Below are 18972 nucleotides of genomic sequence, written 5' to 3' on the forward strand. Positions count from 1 at the left end.
CTCATGTCAACCTTCTCTTCCTCAGAAATTAATATTGTAGTTCACATCTAGTTATCCTTCATACAACTACATTTTCTATGTCATGCTTCTTTCACGATATTCCATCCAATCTCATGAGTACTAGTTGTAGGTGACATCTATAAATCTCTTTCAGTAGCCCTGTTTTAACCCAACCAGACGATTTCTCAAAAATAAAAATGAGAAATAAATCAAAGTTACCTTTTTATCATGGCCTTTTGTCATGACATCAGCTTCTGAAATCAACATCCTGCAGATGTATGAGTCCATATCCAAAACATACATTACTAACGTTCTTCTTTTTCTAGCACACATATCAAGGTCTCCATAACTTCTTCATGGAGATGTCATAGCTAACCTTTATAATCAATATCATATGTTGATTCCTTATTTTATCTTATATATGCATCTTCCCATGAACTCTTATTCAATTTTCTTCACATATTGCTTTCCTCGAGATCTTGTTTACATGGTTGTTTCAACATAGGAACCATGATTTTCAACTACTTCATATTCTCCATGAGGTCATATTATGTTGATTTCATCTTATCAATATGTATAAGAGTTCAAGGCACATTGATTGCATGACTTCATGCATCACTCTAATGGAAGAGATTCTCCTTCTTTAACCATGATCATGAGATAGAGAATTCAACCATGCTATGTGCAACTATATGATGCCATGAGCTTTAAATATTAAATATATACATGCCTCTTCCTCCTTTTGGTCATCTACACTTCCTTCTATCATCTTCATTTACTTACTTGAAATGAAAGTACTTCAACCAACTTGACATGTTTCAAATCTTGGTCATCATACCTTATTAGTGGATCCCACATAAGGTAGAATGTACACAATCAACAAGACACTTGTTTCTACCAAGTAGAGGTGAACCTTCTCATAAAGATTCAGGTAGAGGATTTGGATGGTTCTCATTGTGCAAATTCTCCTTTCTAATAATGATGTATGGTGACCTTTCTTTATATTCTATCTTGCTAGATGAATTTCCTCCAACCATATATATGTCTACTTTGGTTGTCCTTATATGCTTCCCGTGGAGATGGAATTTCTATCATGATGACTGCTATAACCATGTCGGATTTCTACTTCAACTATCCTTCCATGATTTTATGATGATGTGATCTCTATCTTGCTATAGTACATCCTATCATACTTATGATGCTTCATGTCATTTTATATAACTAAAAATAACTAAGTGAAGGAGATTATCTCAGTCATAGTAGATATCTTTCACTTCCTCCTTTGATTTCTTCTTTTCTGATTCTTCCACTTCTTCGATAACTTAGGCTTCATTTCTTTCCTTTCTCTTCTCTTTTTCCTTCTTGAGTCTCGTACAATTTCTTTAAAAGTTCCCATATTAATTACACTCATAGCATTCTATCTTTGACATATTAATCTTCTTCTCTTTTCGACGATCGAACTTTCCAAACTTTTATTTTCTCCTGGGCATGGCTGCATATTCTTGAACTTGTTCATTTGATCCAACATCACTCTTTACCTTCAACCTAGTTTCCTTATAATGATAAAATTTCACTGAATGGAGTGCTTCTTTCTTTCCATAGATACTTGATACAAAGTTACCCCATTCATCAAGTACGCATTGAGCACAATGATGGTCATTTCTTTATCAGACATTATTTGTCCTAATATTTGTAGTTGATCTCTTATTTGAGATACCCTCATTAGGTATACAGCTACCCATTCATCCTTAGATAACTTCATTTTTGTATAATTCAGTTCTCAATGATATAAATTTATCATTCAGTGCTTAAGGAAAATAATTCTACCAACTTTCCTACATAAGGGATGAGGGAATCCTTGATTGTTTCTATGAGGATTCTTTCAGCCCTTATTTCCCCTTTCATATACTTTGATAGTTGAGCCTTCTCTTGATATGGTTTGTATATTAAACCATTAACATATCAAATAACTTCATACTCTATTAGGATCAAATCTATCATCTTTTTCCATGCAATGGAATTTGATGACCCAACCATTTTATTTCTTTCCTTGTAGAATGAAGTCATTTTTATATTAGATTCAAACATAAATATACATATGCTTACTTATCATGTGAATATTATCTTAGTATCTTCAACATGATGCCTTCTTGATGATTTTGCTTCCTTAATGATATTCTTCAAGGATGTTTGAGATGTGATCTTTGCTTCAATGTGAAGGAGATCACCTTGATTTACTTTAAGATGATGGAAATGCTTCTTCTTCCTTCCTTGGATGATAATGTAGAATGTGGATGCTTCCCAAGGTGTTTCAAATGTAGAGTCCTTTCAATGTGGGTAGGGTTTTTGAGGCCTTTTTCCTCTTCCAGGAGTTGTGATGATGTGATCCTTGTCATGTGGTGGATGGTCCTCCTTGATGCTCCTTTGTTTACTCTACCCTTATGTAACCTTCCTTCAAGTGGATGATCTTCATGCTACCTCTTATGATCTTGCCACCTTAGCTATGATACCACGTTGACAAATCTAGGGGCAACTATATTAGGTGATTTCTCTTACTTTGATAATTGCTTGTGATGTATCTTTATTTAACTTGATTAGATTCTTATTTCTCTTGATTATTATTAGTATTCTTATCATCAAACAACTACCAAATTGTGAAGACAAATGAGCCAAGAGGACACAAAATGTAGGCTATGAGCCAGGGCCAAAACCTCTCCACTGAAGAGGAAAGCCCACAAGAATTATTCTCTTCTTATATAACATCAAATGACAAATTTCAAGACCTAAGACCCTTGTAAAGACCCGTCCAAGATCAATTCAAATTTCCTTCTCGATGAACTTGTTATCACCTACTGAAAAATTGCTCAAATGGTTGCAAATGATGTCAAAATAATGTAAAGGAGCATAGAATATGTAGGCATCCTCCAAGACTCAAAAGGACTCAAATTATAAATTGGAACCTCTCCATTGTAAATTTCTCTCAGCAAGATTTCCATCAATATGTGGAAGTCAAAAACGGACTCCTCTATCAAAAGAGATGGCCTTATGAAATCTCAAGGGTTCAAGCCTTAGGAAAGAGGGAATATCAGAGGTCTGATATCGAAGGTCGTGTATCGATAGTCCAACAACATGGCATATCGACACATCACATATCATAGGTCCGATATATCAGAGTTCAAGGCACATCGGTGATCTCACATTAGCGACACCAAGCGGATCAGTAATCACATACCGGTGATCCAATGCATTAGAGCAAGAAGATCAAAGCATCAATGAGTCAGAACATCGGAATCAAAAATTAGAACTTCTGAATAGGTGACAACCTTTTAAAGTTGTGATATCGTAGAAAGTTTCCATATAGTGTAAAACCGTCGGGGAACTAAAAATAAATTTACAAAGGATTTCATTGCAAAACCAATGGCAAACATACCCTCTTCTCTCTCATCCAAGAGGACGTGTGGTGACACAGGATTGGCGCTGATAAGCACACATGGTAGCAAAGGATTGGCTTTGATAAGGACATGTGGTGGAACATGATTGACTTTGATAAGGACACGTCACAACTGTTGTCAGCATGACATGGCAATACAGAAGGACATGTGGTAGTCTATTATGGCATTTTGAGAGGGCCTATGGGGAAAATTAGGGTGACATGTGTCACCACTCATGAGGTTCCATGTGGCAATGATAACATCATAATCAGAGATCAATGATCAAAGAATGAGCATGTTGCAATTCCCTATTATGTCCCCGATTAGAAACCATCGATGAGTGGGGATTTGATATCGTGTTGGTGCATGGTCAAGAAGAAGTTATAGAGCCAAGGGAATAAAGCATTTTGTTGTAAATAGTACTGAGAGGGGGCCGTGAATTTTAGTATTATCAAGTCACTTATTTTCTTTTTCAAACCCAGATCATATACACTACTTTAGTTAGATAAAACCACGTGTATACGCAAGTGCAGAGAAGGAAACCCGCGTATGCAATGCAGACTTATAATTTAATTTATCTTACTGATGTTGATCATTAATCTGTGTATTAAGATCAAATAAACAGTAACCAGAAACAGTAAAATAGATCTGAAGACAATCACACACACAAGAACACAAGATATAAGGTGGAAACCCAATGTGGGTGAAAACCACCTGTTGCAACTCGTCTCTATCTTCTTTCAATTAGAAACTTCTTTTTACAATGTACTGGTGCAGTCCTTTACCAGTACACAGGCGACAACCTCCAGAGAGCTACAACCCTCTCTCGTTCTCCAGCTTCTCCTGGAAGGGAGCTACAACCCCCTTAGCTCTTGCACTAGAAAAGATACTAGTACATAGGTGCTGGCCTACAGAAGGCTACAACCTTCTCTTTCTTCCAGGGACCACGTTTCATAAATTTTCAGACTGGATCCATGAACATCAATCAATCATCAAGAATTTCTGCATCAAACAATCTCCTTTTCACCAATTATAACTGAATCAAGTAGATACTTCTCTGACAGCTGTACCCAAAACACAGTAACAATTACCACACACCAAATTCTGAATCCAGACCACTGCAGCAATAAACAAAAGCAGCTAGATCACAACTCAAAAGATATACGCCACTTCAATAACCTGAAACCTGCGTGCATATGCTTCTGTGTCTGGATCAACCTGCGTATACGCTGCTTTTATTCAATGAACCAGTGTGTATAAGCATCTTCGCTTCACTGAACCTGTGTAAAAATATATAAAGGATAATTCACTCTTTCAAATATTCAGACACTAATTAACCCAGATTATCATATATATAGATCAAGCATGCGCCACATATAACAGATAAAAATCATACAAACATACTATCGTTCAAGCCTAAAGATTATGACCCATCAATAGAACTTATCCTTCTCTTTGCGCTAAGGTTCCTCCTTCATTCAGATCCAAATCTGCACCATAACCCCAATCACCAATATTTCAGATCTAGCACTTATTAGATATTCAATTAATTCAAATGATCCTTTGCCAAATGATCTCCTTCCTCTTTTATAGTCTTAGGCCTTTCACAATACCACGGTCCAAAACCATAATAGAACAATACCATGGGCCCAATACTTGGGATCAATACTTCTGACGAGATACCATGGTCCAAAACCATAGGTTCAAATACCAAGGACTAACTACCACAGACCAAAAGTAAGTTCTCCAACATATACGTGCTTTTCCTTACGTGAAAGTGCGTGTATACGCATACGCGTCTTTGTAATGTATAAACCGCGTGTATACGCGCCTTTGTCTAGGTGAACCTGCGTATATATTTTTTTCTTTCATTCTGAGAGCCTGTACTGAGATATGTCACCAAAGTGAGTTGCCATCAAGGACAACACGTGTGCCATCGCTCCAAATCAGTGTCACAATGCCAACAATCTCCCCCTATGGACTTGAGGGCAACCCCAAGATCCTCAAAGTCATTCTCCCCCTTTGTCATCAAGGGAAAAGGTTTGTGCTCCCCCTGAGTACATGCTAAAATCTCCACCTTGCTATGCTGACCATGCTCCCCCTGACTATAGGCAAGATCTGCAAAAAGATGTTCTTCAGGAAAAACCATGACTTATACATCATAAAAGACCTTCCTATCACCAAAAGACTCAATACATACATCCATCACCCAACCAAGTGGGGATACATCAGAAATTTACACATGTCAACCAAGTACATTACATATTCATCCCAGGCATAGTGGGGAAACCAAAATAGGTCGTTATATGACCTTGACACCATAAAAGAGATACATGACATAGAGACGAAATATCTAGAGCAAGACTTATGAAAGTCACCAATAACTGATAGCAGCATCTGTCAATCACCATTCAGATTAGCAACCATGTTTTCCTTTTGTTTTCCTTCTGCATTTGTTCCACCTGAAACCAACAACAGTTGTGAACTTGAACCAAAAGCTTCTAAGATAATGCCAACATTGCATCATTAGAAGTTGATCTGCTCCCCTTGAGCCTGTGCCAGATGGTCTCTGTCAGACCCATATCAGACTATCTTCATCCAAAGCCTGTCCCTACTAATATCCATCAAGCCTTCATATACGTGACTATCTCTATATAAACCGGCGTATCTACGCGGATCCTCCTCAGGCAACTCCGCGTACACCCATTTTTCTATGAAACAGACAAGTTTTAACAGCAAAATGATGCATCAACTACTCCAAGCTTCTGTCTGAGGTATTCAAAAGTTTCCCTGGGTAGTGGTTTGGTGAGAATATCAGCAACTTGTTCCTTAGAGGGAACATACTCCAATTTGACCTTTTGTTCCAACACTTGTTCCCAGAGAAAATGATACTTGATCGGTATGTGCTTAGTCTTTGAATGCATGACAAGATTCTTTGAGATACTGATATCACTTGTATTGTCACATAAGATGGAGATAGGTTGAGTACAAGTGATTTGAAAATCCTGCAAAGTTTGCATCATCCAAAGGAGTTGTGTGCAACAAGATGCGGCAGCCACATATTCTTCTTCGGCTGTAGATAGAGCAATCGAACTCTGTTTCTTAATGAACCAAGATACTAATCTGGAACCCATAAAGAATGCACCACCACTTGTTCTCTTTCTGTCATCCACGCTTCCAGCCCAATCTACATCTGTATAATCATGAAGAGTGAGATCTGTATCTCTAGGATACCATAAGCCATAGTTTTGAGTTCCTTGAAGATACTTGAAAATTCTCTTCACTGCCTGAATATGAGTTGGATTTGCCTGAAATCTTCCAACTATTCCCACTGCATGCATGATGTCTGGTCGGGTACCTGTCAAATAAAGTAGACTTCCAATCATAGATCTATAGGTTGGTTGATGCACTGCTGCTGATTCATCATTTGCACTGACGTTGCATCCTGTAACCATATGGGTACATACCGGTTTTGCATCTTCCATGCCATATTTCTTCAAGATCTGCTTGAGATACTTGGTTTGAGACAAAAAGATACCACCTTCATTTTGTTGGATTTGAAATCCAAGAAAATATGCCAGATCTCCAAGCAAAGACATTTTGAATTCTTTCTGCATCACCAAGGCAAAGCTTTGACTCATAGCTTCTTCATTGCTGCCAAAGATATATATCATCTACATACACAACAAGTATTAGCAATTTGTTATTTTCAATTTTTATATAAAGATTGCTATCTGCTGATCCTTTTCAAAAACCTTGTTGATGAAGATATTTGTCCAAATAGTAGTACCAAGCCCTTGGAGGCTGTTTAAGACCATAGAGAGCCTTTTTTAGTCTGCATACAAGATTTGGATCATTCCCAAGAATGAAACCATCTAGTTGCTCAATGTACGCTTCTTCTTATAAGTCTCCATTCAGAAAGGCTGATTTCACGTCCATTTGAAATACTTTGAACTTTTGAAAGCTAGAGAGAGCATGGAACACTCTGATGGCCTCAAGTCTAGCAACTGGAGCAAAAGTTTCTTCAAAGTCTATTCTTTCTTGTTGAGCATACCTTTTACAGACGAGTTTGGCCTTGTTTCTAATCACTTCCCCATTTTCATTCAACTTGTTTTTGAAGATCCATTTTGTCCCTATGACATTCTTATCTTTTGGTCTAGGAACCAACTCCCAAGTGTTATTCTTTTCGATCTGCTCAAGTTCTTCATCCATTGCCTTGACCCAGCATTCATCCTTGCATGCCTCTTCTACATTTTGTGGTTCAGTGGAGGAGAGCAAGGCCAAATGGCTTGAGGCTTCTGCAATTGTTCTTCTTGTTTGTATACCTGCCTCTTTCTGCCCCAAAATTTGAGATTCTCGATGATTCTTCTGAACGTGTTCGGATGGAGTTTTCTCTTCTATTCTTATCTATTATTCTGGTTCCTCTTGAGCTTCTTCTTCATCACAGTTTTGATTTGATGTTGAAGGATATTCCTCATCATCTTCGAAATCTTTGGAATTCACTTGCCTAGGAATGTTTCCTTCTTCATCAACCACTACATCAATGTTGTCAACAATTTTTCCAAGTCTTTTGTTGTAACACTTATATGCTTTGTTGTGAGGAGAATAACCAAGGAGAATGCCTTCATCTGCTCTAGGTTCATACTTGCCAAGATTTTCATCATTAGTTTTAATATAACATTTGCTTCCAAAACTTTTGAAATATTTTACCGAAGGAGTCTCACCATACCGGAGCTCATGAGGAGTTTGAGTGATGTTCACCCGGACATTTGTCTTGTTGAGAACAACAACTGCATCAAATGCGGCTTCACCCCAGAAAGTTGCGGGAGTTCCAGATTCATCAAGCATTGCACGAGCCATTTTTTGAACTGTTCTATTCATCCTTTCCAGTACTCCATTTTTCTAAGGAGTCCTGGCTATAGAGAATTCCCTTCTTATTCCATGTTCTTCACAAAAATCGAAAAATTCATTCGAGGTAAATTCTCCTCCTCAATCGGACCTGAGGCATTTGATTCTGAGATCAGATTCATTCTCCACCAAGGCTTTGAATGATTTGAACTTTTCAACGACTTCGTCTTTGTGCTTCATAAGTCCTATCCAACACATCCTGGAATAGTCATCAATGAATAATATAAAGTATTCTTCTCCTCGAGGTGACCTTTTCCTAGTTGGACCACATACATTAGTATGGACAAGTTCAAGCAGCCTGCTGGCTGATCCTTCCTTCTCAGGGAAGTTAGTTCTGGTTTGCTTACCAAACTGACATGATTTGCATATTGTATTGTTTGGGATTTTGATGTCTGGAAGACCACGAACTGCATGGTATTTGCATGCTTTCCTTATCTGTGAGAAACTAAGATGCCCCAATCTTCTGTGCCATAGCCAGTGTTCATCATTCTTGCTCAGATATCATTTATGTTGTCCTTCTTTGAATATGTATAAATTATTTGGAGTCCTTACACCTTTGATAATTGTTTTTACTGTATCAAGATCACGAACACTACATCCATTTGATCGAAATATTACCTCAGTTCCTTGATCACACATCTGGCTGACACTTAATAGATTATGCTTTAAGCCATCAACATACATGACATTTCTAGCTTTGACCCTTTCTTTCAACTGAACAAAACCTTTACCTTTTATGAGAGCAGGGGTGTCATTTCCAAAAGAAACCTTCTTCTCCTTCTCTAAGGCACTATATGACTGAAGTTTTCCTTTATCACCTGTCATATGTTTCGAACATCCACTATCGATGTACCATTGATTTTCTTGCCCTCCCACATATAAGGCTATACCACATCTTTCTGGTTGGGGTTCTTTGATTCTCCATGATTTGGCACTTGAGGCCTACTCCTTCTGAGTTTTCTGTCGAAACCTGCTCCTGCATTCAGAATCTTCATGACCGAAATTGTTACAAATAGAACATTCTATTTCATTTTCAAGAGCAGAGAAGTTGTTGTAGGTCCTTTTCATGATCCCAGTCATACTCCTCTGTTTATGAGCTTCTCTAGTCATGATTTTCTTATAGGCAACACATTGAGCCACTTTGTGACCAAAGTTATGACATGAAAAACATTGGCCATTGAAGAAACTCCTGTGATTATCAAATATACCAGCCAAATGATTGTATTTCCTATTGACATCCATTCTTGAGGAAAATTGAGAAGGTTTTACCTGTGGCTAGTTGTAGCTTCTGTTTGTCCTTAAAGTAGATTGCCCTCGATTTACCTGGTAGTCTTTGTTAATTCTTGAGGTAAATTGTCCCTAATTTACCTGGTGATTTCCATTGGGTCTTTGTTCACTTCTCCTTGCAGCATCAAGATAACTCTTGGAGGTAGATGGTTTCTGCACTTGAGTTGTTTCTTCATTATATCCCAGACTATCTTGATTAGTGGAGAGCGCTGCACTTTGATAATCTCATCTAATGTGTCAGATCCTTTAACAAATCTAAGATTAAGAGCTTTTTTTTTCTCAATCTCTTTTCTTAATCCCACAATTTCACATTCTAACTTTTCATGATGTTTTTCCTTTTCAGCAAGTTGGATTTGTAGAGTATCTATGATCACATTCTTCTCTTCTAAACAAATTTTTAGTCTAGAAATCTCTTCATAAAGACTTTCTTCATCTATAGCATCCACAAAATCATCATCTTCAAAAGCCATTAAAAGTTTATATTTGTTACCTTGTTCATCTTCGTCATTATTTGAAAGTCCATCACTATCTTCATGAGTGTAATAGCTTTTCTTATTTACATTCTATTTCTTGTTCCAACTAACAGGTTCCTTCCCCTTGTCAATCTTATCCTTATGAGGAGATTTGGCAGCATAGTCACCGACTCTTCCACAAGTAAAGCATTTGAAAGGTAACTTACCTTGGAATCTTCCAGCACCATGTTGAAGGTTATTGACAAAGTTTGATTCTTCTTCTTCTTCTGACACGTGTCCTGACTCATAGTAATCTCCTTTGCCTGAAGACTTGAAGGCAACTTCTCTCCTGTCTGATGGTCCTCCTTTCCTCATTTCATAAGCAGTCAGAATTCTATGCAGCTGTGACATGGTAAGGTTTCGTTGATTCTCCTTTTCTTCTATTGCGGAAACTTTAGATTCAAACCTAGGGGACAAAGATCTTAGAACCTTTTCAACCACAACAGCCTCTTTTATTTCTTCACCGAAGTTTTTCATACAATTAACAATCTCATCTACATGAAGGAAATAGTTAGCCACACTTTCATCATTGTGCATTCTAAGATTTTCATACTGAATTCTGAGGGTTTGAAGTTTTGCTCATTTTACCTGTTCATCTCCTTCATAGCTCAGGACAATCTTGTCCCATATTTCTTTTGTGGATTTATACTGCATAACCTTGACGAATTCTAATTGAGATAGACATCCCAATAGAGTATTGAAAACCTTTGCATTTGTTTCATATTGCTTCTTACCAACCATATCTGTAGGAGTTGCTGAAGGAAAAGTGTATCCTGTATCTATGATATCCCAGACTTCAGTACCAAGAGATTGAAGATAGGCTATAACTCTTACCTTCCAATAGACGAAGCTGGTCCCATAAAAAATTGGTGGCTTGATTGATGCTTCTCTCTCGTAGTTGCTCATGATGATGGATCGTCCTTCAAGTGATCAAGCTTCTTCAGAAGGACCTAGTTTGATACCAATTGTTGTAGATAATACTAAGAGGGGGGGGTGAATCAGTATTATCAAGTCACTTATTTTCTTTTTCAAACCCAGATCATATACGCTACTTCAGTTAGATAAAACCACGTATATACACAACTACAGAGGTGGAAACCCACGTATGCAATGCAGACATATAATTTAATTTATCTTACTAATGTTGATCATTAATCTGTGTATTAGCATCAAATAAATAGTAACCTGAAATAGTAAAACAGATCTAAAGACAACCACACACACAAGAACACAAGATATAAGGTGGAAACCCAATGTGGGTGAAAACCACCTGTTGCAACTCGTCTCTATCTTCTTTGACTTAGAAACTTCTTTTTACAATGTACTGGTGCAGTCCTTTACCAGTACGCAGGCTGCAACCTGCAAAGAGCTACAACCCTCTCTCATTCTCCAGCTTCTCCTGGAAGGGAGCTACAACCCCTTTAGCTCTTGCACTAGACAAGATACTAGTACATAGGTGCTATCCTATAGAAGGCTACAACCTTCTCTTTCTTCCAAGGACCACATTTCATAAATTTTCAGACTAGATCCATGAACATCAATCAATCATCAAGAATTTCTGCATCAAACAATCTCCTTTTCACCAATTAGAACTGAATCAAGTAGATACTTCTCTGACAACTGTACCCAAAACACAGTAATAGTAACCACACACCAAATTCTGAACCCAGACCACTGCAGCAATAAACAGAAGCAGCTAGATCACAACTCAAAAGATATACGCCACTTCAATAACCTGAAACCTGCATGCATACGCTTTTGTGTCTGGATCAACCTGCATATACATTGTTTTTATTCAATGAACCAGCGTGGATACGTGTCTTCGCTTCACTGAACTTGAGTACAAATCTATAAAGGATAATTAACTCTTTCAAATATTCAGACGCTAATTAACCCAGATTATCAGATTTATAGATCAAGCATGCGCCACATATAACAGATCAAAATCATACAAAGATACTATCATTCAAGCCTAAAGATTATGACCCAGCAATAGAACTTATCCTTCTATTTGCGCTAAGGTTGCTCCTTGATTCAGATCCAGATCTGCACCATAACCCCAATCACCAATATTTCAGATCTAGCACTTATTAGATATTCAATTAATTCAGATGATCCTTTGCCAAATGATCTCCTTCCTCTTTTATAGTCTTAGGCCTTTCACAATACCACAGTCCAAAACCATAATAGAGCAATACCATGGGCCCAATACTTGGGATCAACACTTCTGACAAGATACCATGGTCCAAAACCATAGGTTCAAATTCCAAGAACTAACTACCACGGACCAAAAGTAAGTTCTCCAACATATACGTGCTTTTCCTTGCGTGAAAGTGCATGTATACACATACGCATCTTTGTAACATATAAACCTCGTGTATACGTGCCTTCGTCTAGGTGAACCTGCGTATATATCTTTTTCTTTCATTATGAGAGCCTGTACTGAGATCTATCACCAAAGTGAGTTGCCATCAAGGACAAAACCTGTCCCATAGCTCTAGATCAGTGTCACAATGCCAACACGTTTTCCAAAGGAAGGATAGCCCCAAGATGGGGACAAAAGTCCCAAGTGCCTTAAGGCTAAGGTCACAGTCCTTGGTCATATGATGAGAAATGTAGAAAGGGGGCTAAACAAAGGGGTTCAAAGGAAAATGAAAACTCGTTGTTTTGTAATGATTTTAAGAGTAAAAGTTTCAATAAGGCATAAGCTACAATAGAACATTATGGTTGTATTACAAGGAATATAGCACTCTAATAGTGAAATACAACGTGTTATGTGATAGATGAGTTGACAGTTGTTATTCCATGAGTGATCACTCCCAGACTTGGGAATTTAAGCAGTTAAGTCGAAAAGAGACTAGAGAACAGGCCAAGAAACAAGAGAGTAGCATCATGGTAGAGATGTAGCTTGATCAGAGGCCATCACAAGAACAACAAGGAGATATTTTCCTCCATCATCGTTCAATTTTCCTTTTAGCTTTTATTCTATAATTTATTGCATTTTTAACAAGGAATCAAATCCTTTTTAATGATTTAGGTAGCAATCCATCGCACGCCGAGATAGCTAGTCATTCAAATAGTTGGAGGTCATGCTAAGATATTTTTGTTACTTCTTTCAAAGCTTTCCCTCTCCTTATAAACAGATGGAAGAAAGACTTAATAATGGTTTTGTAATTCTGCACCTAAGGGCCAAAATTCTGTGGTTCCATTTTGGTTCTATTTTCTTGTTCATGAGGGACTTGAGCTATAAAATTAATAAATGTAATGGATTGGTTATTTGGACTCTATCTTGAAGGATTAATGAAAATTTTTGGTGATTCCAAGCAGATCAATGCACGATATCTTTTCCCCCTTTGTTTATCACTTCATCTATATATTTCCTCCTCTTAAATAGTGTAATGAAGCTACTGGTATCACTCTCATTCATGGTTGTATATTTGTTGCTCAGTAGTAACAATGCATGTGCTAACTACATATTTACTTGATTTAATTAACATCCTAGAGTACCTGTAATGCTCACGGATTTGCTTAAGGTTATTTGGTGACAATTGTATTCATGAACCATAGAGTTTGGGACCTTAATTCGCACTCCACTCTTTCAACATTTTTGTCTCCTCGGTCTTCCAAATTTCTGTTGGATATTGTTGTTGAGGTGTTATATCCATCCCTTTGCATTGATTTCCCTATTTTCCTTCCTCCTGTTCACCTTTACTATAATGCCAATATTAGGTTGCCTATTGTTGTGTGTCAGCTACCAGAAACCAATACAATCCTCTTTAAGATCAGCCTGATCTACCCCCTATCTATTTAGATCCATGTATTTGCATGATTTTACCTTGATGAAGGACTATTGAACCAAGATCAGCCGAATTATATTTTTCCAATTACATGATAATATGGAGTGCAACAATAATCCCTCAGATAATCTTCAAAAGCACTCCTCTATTTACGATGCCCTAGGCACCAGTCTCCAATCAACCCAAAGGTTGCCTCTAGGAGGGTTCTATATCTTTTGAAGAATTTGTGTGACATGTGATAGTAAAGCTACAACAAAAAACTGTCATTTCAAAGTCAGCTTCTAGTAACTTTGTCCTAGTAGCTTCCAGCAACTTCGACCCCACCAACTTCCATAAATATTGACCTAGCAACTTCCAACAACTTCAACCTAGTAGTTTACACGGATAAAGCATGGAGCTAGGTTACACGTTTTGGTGAGAGAGGGCACGTTTGGGTAGAAAAAACAATCGCTCGATAGAGTCGCTTAAGCGCTCAATCAAGCCTATTTTAAGCACTTGATTCATCTCATCAAGCGCTAAAAAAATAGCTCAATCGAGGTCCTATGTAACCCTAGGTTAGGAACTCAATCAAGCTTTATGTCTCAATTGAGCCCTAAAGCTCCATCGAGCCTCAAAACTGGAAAATATAAAAGTTATGTAAATATCGATATATGCAAACTTTAAAATTTTAAGTGCTGGGGAGTTTAAAAAAAATAATAATTATTAATTACATTTTAATAGGTAATTAACATTGGTATGGATTAATTTCTCATTGTATTTCTAGTGTTTTGTTGTATAAATTTGAAAATGATTCTATCCCACTTGCAATTGAAATTGTAATATTCTTATATTTATAATTTAGTGAACTAAAGATTTGTTTTTAACATCATTTAAATTAGTTTTTAAATTTTCAATGTTATAATTTAAATAACAAATTGATTAAACATAATAAAATTTATCAATTTGATTTAATAAATATTATATTTTTTATATGATAAGTATAACTCAAAAATGTGAATTTGATGTTACTGGAAATGTATATTTAATTGTATCTATTAAAATCTCTCTCTCAGTCTCTATCTCTCTCACACACATATATACACACATGTTCACCAAAAAAATGACATAGTTGTAATAGTTGTAAGTTATAATTAATATAGTTGTAATGGATGCAATGGTATACAATGTGATTGCACTCAATTTTGTCCTTAGTAAAATGTGATTGCACTTAATTATATCCTATGTTTATAGAAGTGCGAAGTATATATAGAAATGTTTACTTTTGAATTAGGTTTGCAATATATATTTTTAAAATAATTAAAAAAATAAGGAAATCATAAACTTTAAAATATCATTTGACTAATTTGAATTTGAGTAATCTAGATATAAATGTGTACATGAAATTATTTTTAAAACAATAATATTATAAAATTTAGTTTAGTTTAGTTTCTTGTTTATTTAATTTATTTATTATAATTTGATTTATTTTTATTGAATATATATATATATCAAGTATAAAAATATGTCAGATTTAAAATGAAAACAATAAACAAATTATTATTTTTAAGAATTTCAAAATTGTAAAAAGTTAATTATTTTCTTCGTAAAATAAAATAATATTTAGATTTATAATTAAGGAAAATTAGAGCTTGGAATATATTTGAATATTTATAAATAAATAAATAAAATTGTCGAAAAAATAAATTTTAAAGATATTTATGATAGCTAGATCAAGCCTTTGTTTAACCAGGGGTTTGTTAAACCTAACTATTTGAAATTTTAGTTTCAAACACTCAATCGAGTTGTTGAGTGCCTAAAAAAAAAAGATTTATCTCATTTTCTGTAGATTTTTCTTGAACACCATTTGGTACCCTAGCTAACTCCAAACAAAATTTGCCTTTAAGTGGTGGCATTCATCATGTTCGATTCGGAAAGGAACCCTCTATCCCATGGCATATGAGTTTAATATTTTTGAATTCATATGATATTTTTTTATGTAATTTCTTTTAAACATAATGCTTGAAATTCTTTTGAACAATTTTAAAGAGGTTGAATAAAAAAATATCATAAAACATACGCAATGAAAAAAGTTCAAAAAGTACAATTGTCTTCGTTTACGAGTCATCATCAAATTGGTACTCGTAGTTTTTCAATTTATCTAAATAGTTGAAAAAAACATTACGTGAACACATGTATCTACAAAATGAAACTGAAATATCACTTCGCCAACTTTGAAAAATAATAAAAAATATAATTTTGCAGAATATATATATATATATATATATATATATATATATATATATATATATATATATATATATATATATATATATATATATATATATATATATATATTATTAGAAATTAGTTTTTAGATATGCAACATATCATGAAGTTGTAATCAAAATCACAAGACATAAACATACACTGCTGCTTTGCGGACATTGATTCACAATCTAGAACAAAAATCGCAGACATGCAAGAAGAAATAACACACATGCAACTAGTATTTTTATCTGGGGAAAGAAATATGCTAAAAACCCAATGTCTACTTGCATTAATAAAATGAATAGAGATGTATTACATTTTCTTTGCTCAACTAAGCTCACCCTCCAAGTGAAAAACCTATCGCTCTACTCATTGAAGGCCTCTGACCCAGACTTAGTCAAATTTCTTCCTTGGCTTGAGCTCCTATTTCCTTGCATTTTTAATTGAGGAATTAGCCCCTATTATTTCCAAAATTTCTGTAATTGAATTGTGCGAATCCTTAGGTTGATCATTTGACTTCATGCACCACCTATACGCTCAAGACTAGTCTATAACTGATGTTACACAACCTTGGAATCTCCACCTCAACTGGGTAACTCAAATTCTCTACATGCACTAGCTATTTTGGGTTGATTGACCATTTAACTGGATGATCATTGAGTTTGACTGAAGTCCCACTTCGTATTTGAAATTACACTAGATCCTCCAAAAATTGGAACTAGTTTAACTGAAAATAGCCTAAGATAACTGACCTTGATTGCTAATTCCTCCAACTTGAATTTCTTGAGTAAACCAGGTGACACAAGCCATGTTACACAAGCTAACATCATCCAAGTTGTCTATTGATGTGGAAATTTGAATTTTCTCAATTTAATCAAGGAAAAATCAAATTAAGAATTCCTTGTTGCACTTTTCAACACTCCCTCTCAGTAAGAAATTGATTATTAACCACCCCTATCTTACTCCTATGGAACTCGAACTTCCCTTTTAAAAATACCTTTTTTAAAATATCAACATCTTTTCCCTTTGTCAGAATGTACGAAAACAACATTATCCACCTCTACACACAGTCCCATAAATGGTGATACCGAATATTTATATGCTTGGATCGATCGTGAACAATATGATTTTAAATTAAGAATTCCTTGTTGCACTTTTCAACACTCCCTCTCAATAAGAAATTTATTATTAACCACCCCTATCTTACTACTATGGAACTCGAACTTCCCTCTTAAAAATACCTTTTTCAAAATATCAACATCTTTTCCCTTTTTCAGAATGTACGAAAACAACATTATCCACCTCTACACACGGTCCCATAAATGGTGATACCGAGTATTTATATGCTTGGATCGATCGTGAACAATATGATTTTCAGAGAGTTTGGTGCGACTATGATTATCGCAGTAGATCACAGTTGGATCCACCATCTCACCAAACAATCCGACGAGTATTTTTCTCCTCCAGATCACCTCACACATTGCTTGAATGCCAGCCATGTATTATGCTTCTTCCAAACTAAGTGCCACAACTATTTTCTCCCTGATATACCAAGAAACTATTGCGAACCAAAGACTAAAAATTCCACCTGATGTGGTCTTTCGGTTTGATGGAATCCCAGCTCAATCTGCATCTTTGAAGCCACATATATTAACTCCCTCTATCCATATATACCAAAGTCCAAATTGGGTAGTGCCTCTTGGGTACCATAGAACATTTTTAGTTGCCCTCCAAAATAATTTGGTTGGCCTAACCATAGCTTGACTCAGCTGGTTGACTCCATAGCACATATATGGTTGTGTGTTCACAAGATACATTAGTGAACCCCCCAAATTCTGGTAAATAGTAGCATCCACTTCCTCACATGAAGTGGTATCCTCTTTCTTCTAGTTGGTCGCTGGAAGTATCTCCATGTGTTTGAAATTGTCCATGTACAACCTCTGAATTATCTCCTTAGGATACCTTCCATGAGAGACAAACAATCACCCCTCACCTTTCCATACTTCCAGTCTGAGGAAGTAGTACATGAGACTCACGTACTTCATTTCAAACTCTCTTGCAAGGTCCTCCTTGCAAGATCTGATCTGCTGCTCATGACTAGTTAAAATCAAATCATCAACATAGAATTCAATATTCAACAATTTACCTTCTACCACGATATGATAGACTTTTGCATGTGCTTCACTTTTGGTGAAGCCCAAAATGGTGACTATCGATCCTTGTATACCAAGCACAAGGTTCTTTCTTGAGACCATACAACATTTGCTTGAGTCTGCACACATGAGACTCTTGATCAAAATTCTCCAAGCCTTATGGTTTCTGAATGTACACCTCCTCGTCAATAAATCCATTGAGGAATGTTGTTTTTACATCCATCTAGTAGATCTTCCAGCCCATCTGTGAAGCGAGAGCAAGAATTCATATGATGGATGAGTACCCTTCTATAGGTGCAAAGGTATCATCATAGTCAATCCCCTCAACTTGAGAGTACCCTTTGGAAAAAAATATAGACTTTTACTTTTCTATGCTTTCTTTTGTTGCATATTTTACCTTGAGGGTCCATCTCAAATCAAAAATTGATTTATCAGCTTGTCTTGAGACCACTTCACAAACACTTTTGTTTACAATGGATGTATATTCCTTGACAATTGCATCAACCCATACAGGTTTCTCTACTGCTTCCTCGAAAGAAGATGGTTCAGTATTTACAAACTCAGTCATTAGATCCATGTAACAAGTGTACTGATCGGGTGACCTTCTCTACCTGCACTAATTCGAAGGAGCACCCAC

Source organism: Pinus tabuliformis, chromosome 4_1 (assembly GCF_031772625.1).
Source record: "Pinus tabuliformis cultivar Carrire ecotype Pingquan chromosome 4_1, CPIR1, whole genome shotgun sequence".
Taxonomy (NCBI): domain Eukaryota; kingdom Viridiplantae; phylum Streptophyta; class Pinopsida; order Pinales; family Pinaceae; genus Pinus; species Pinus tabuliformis.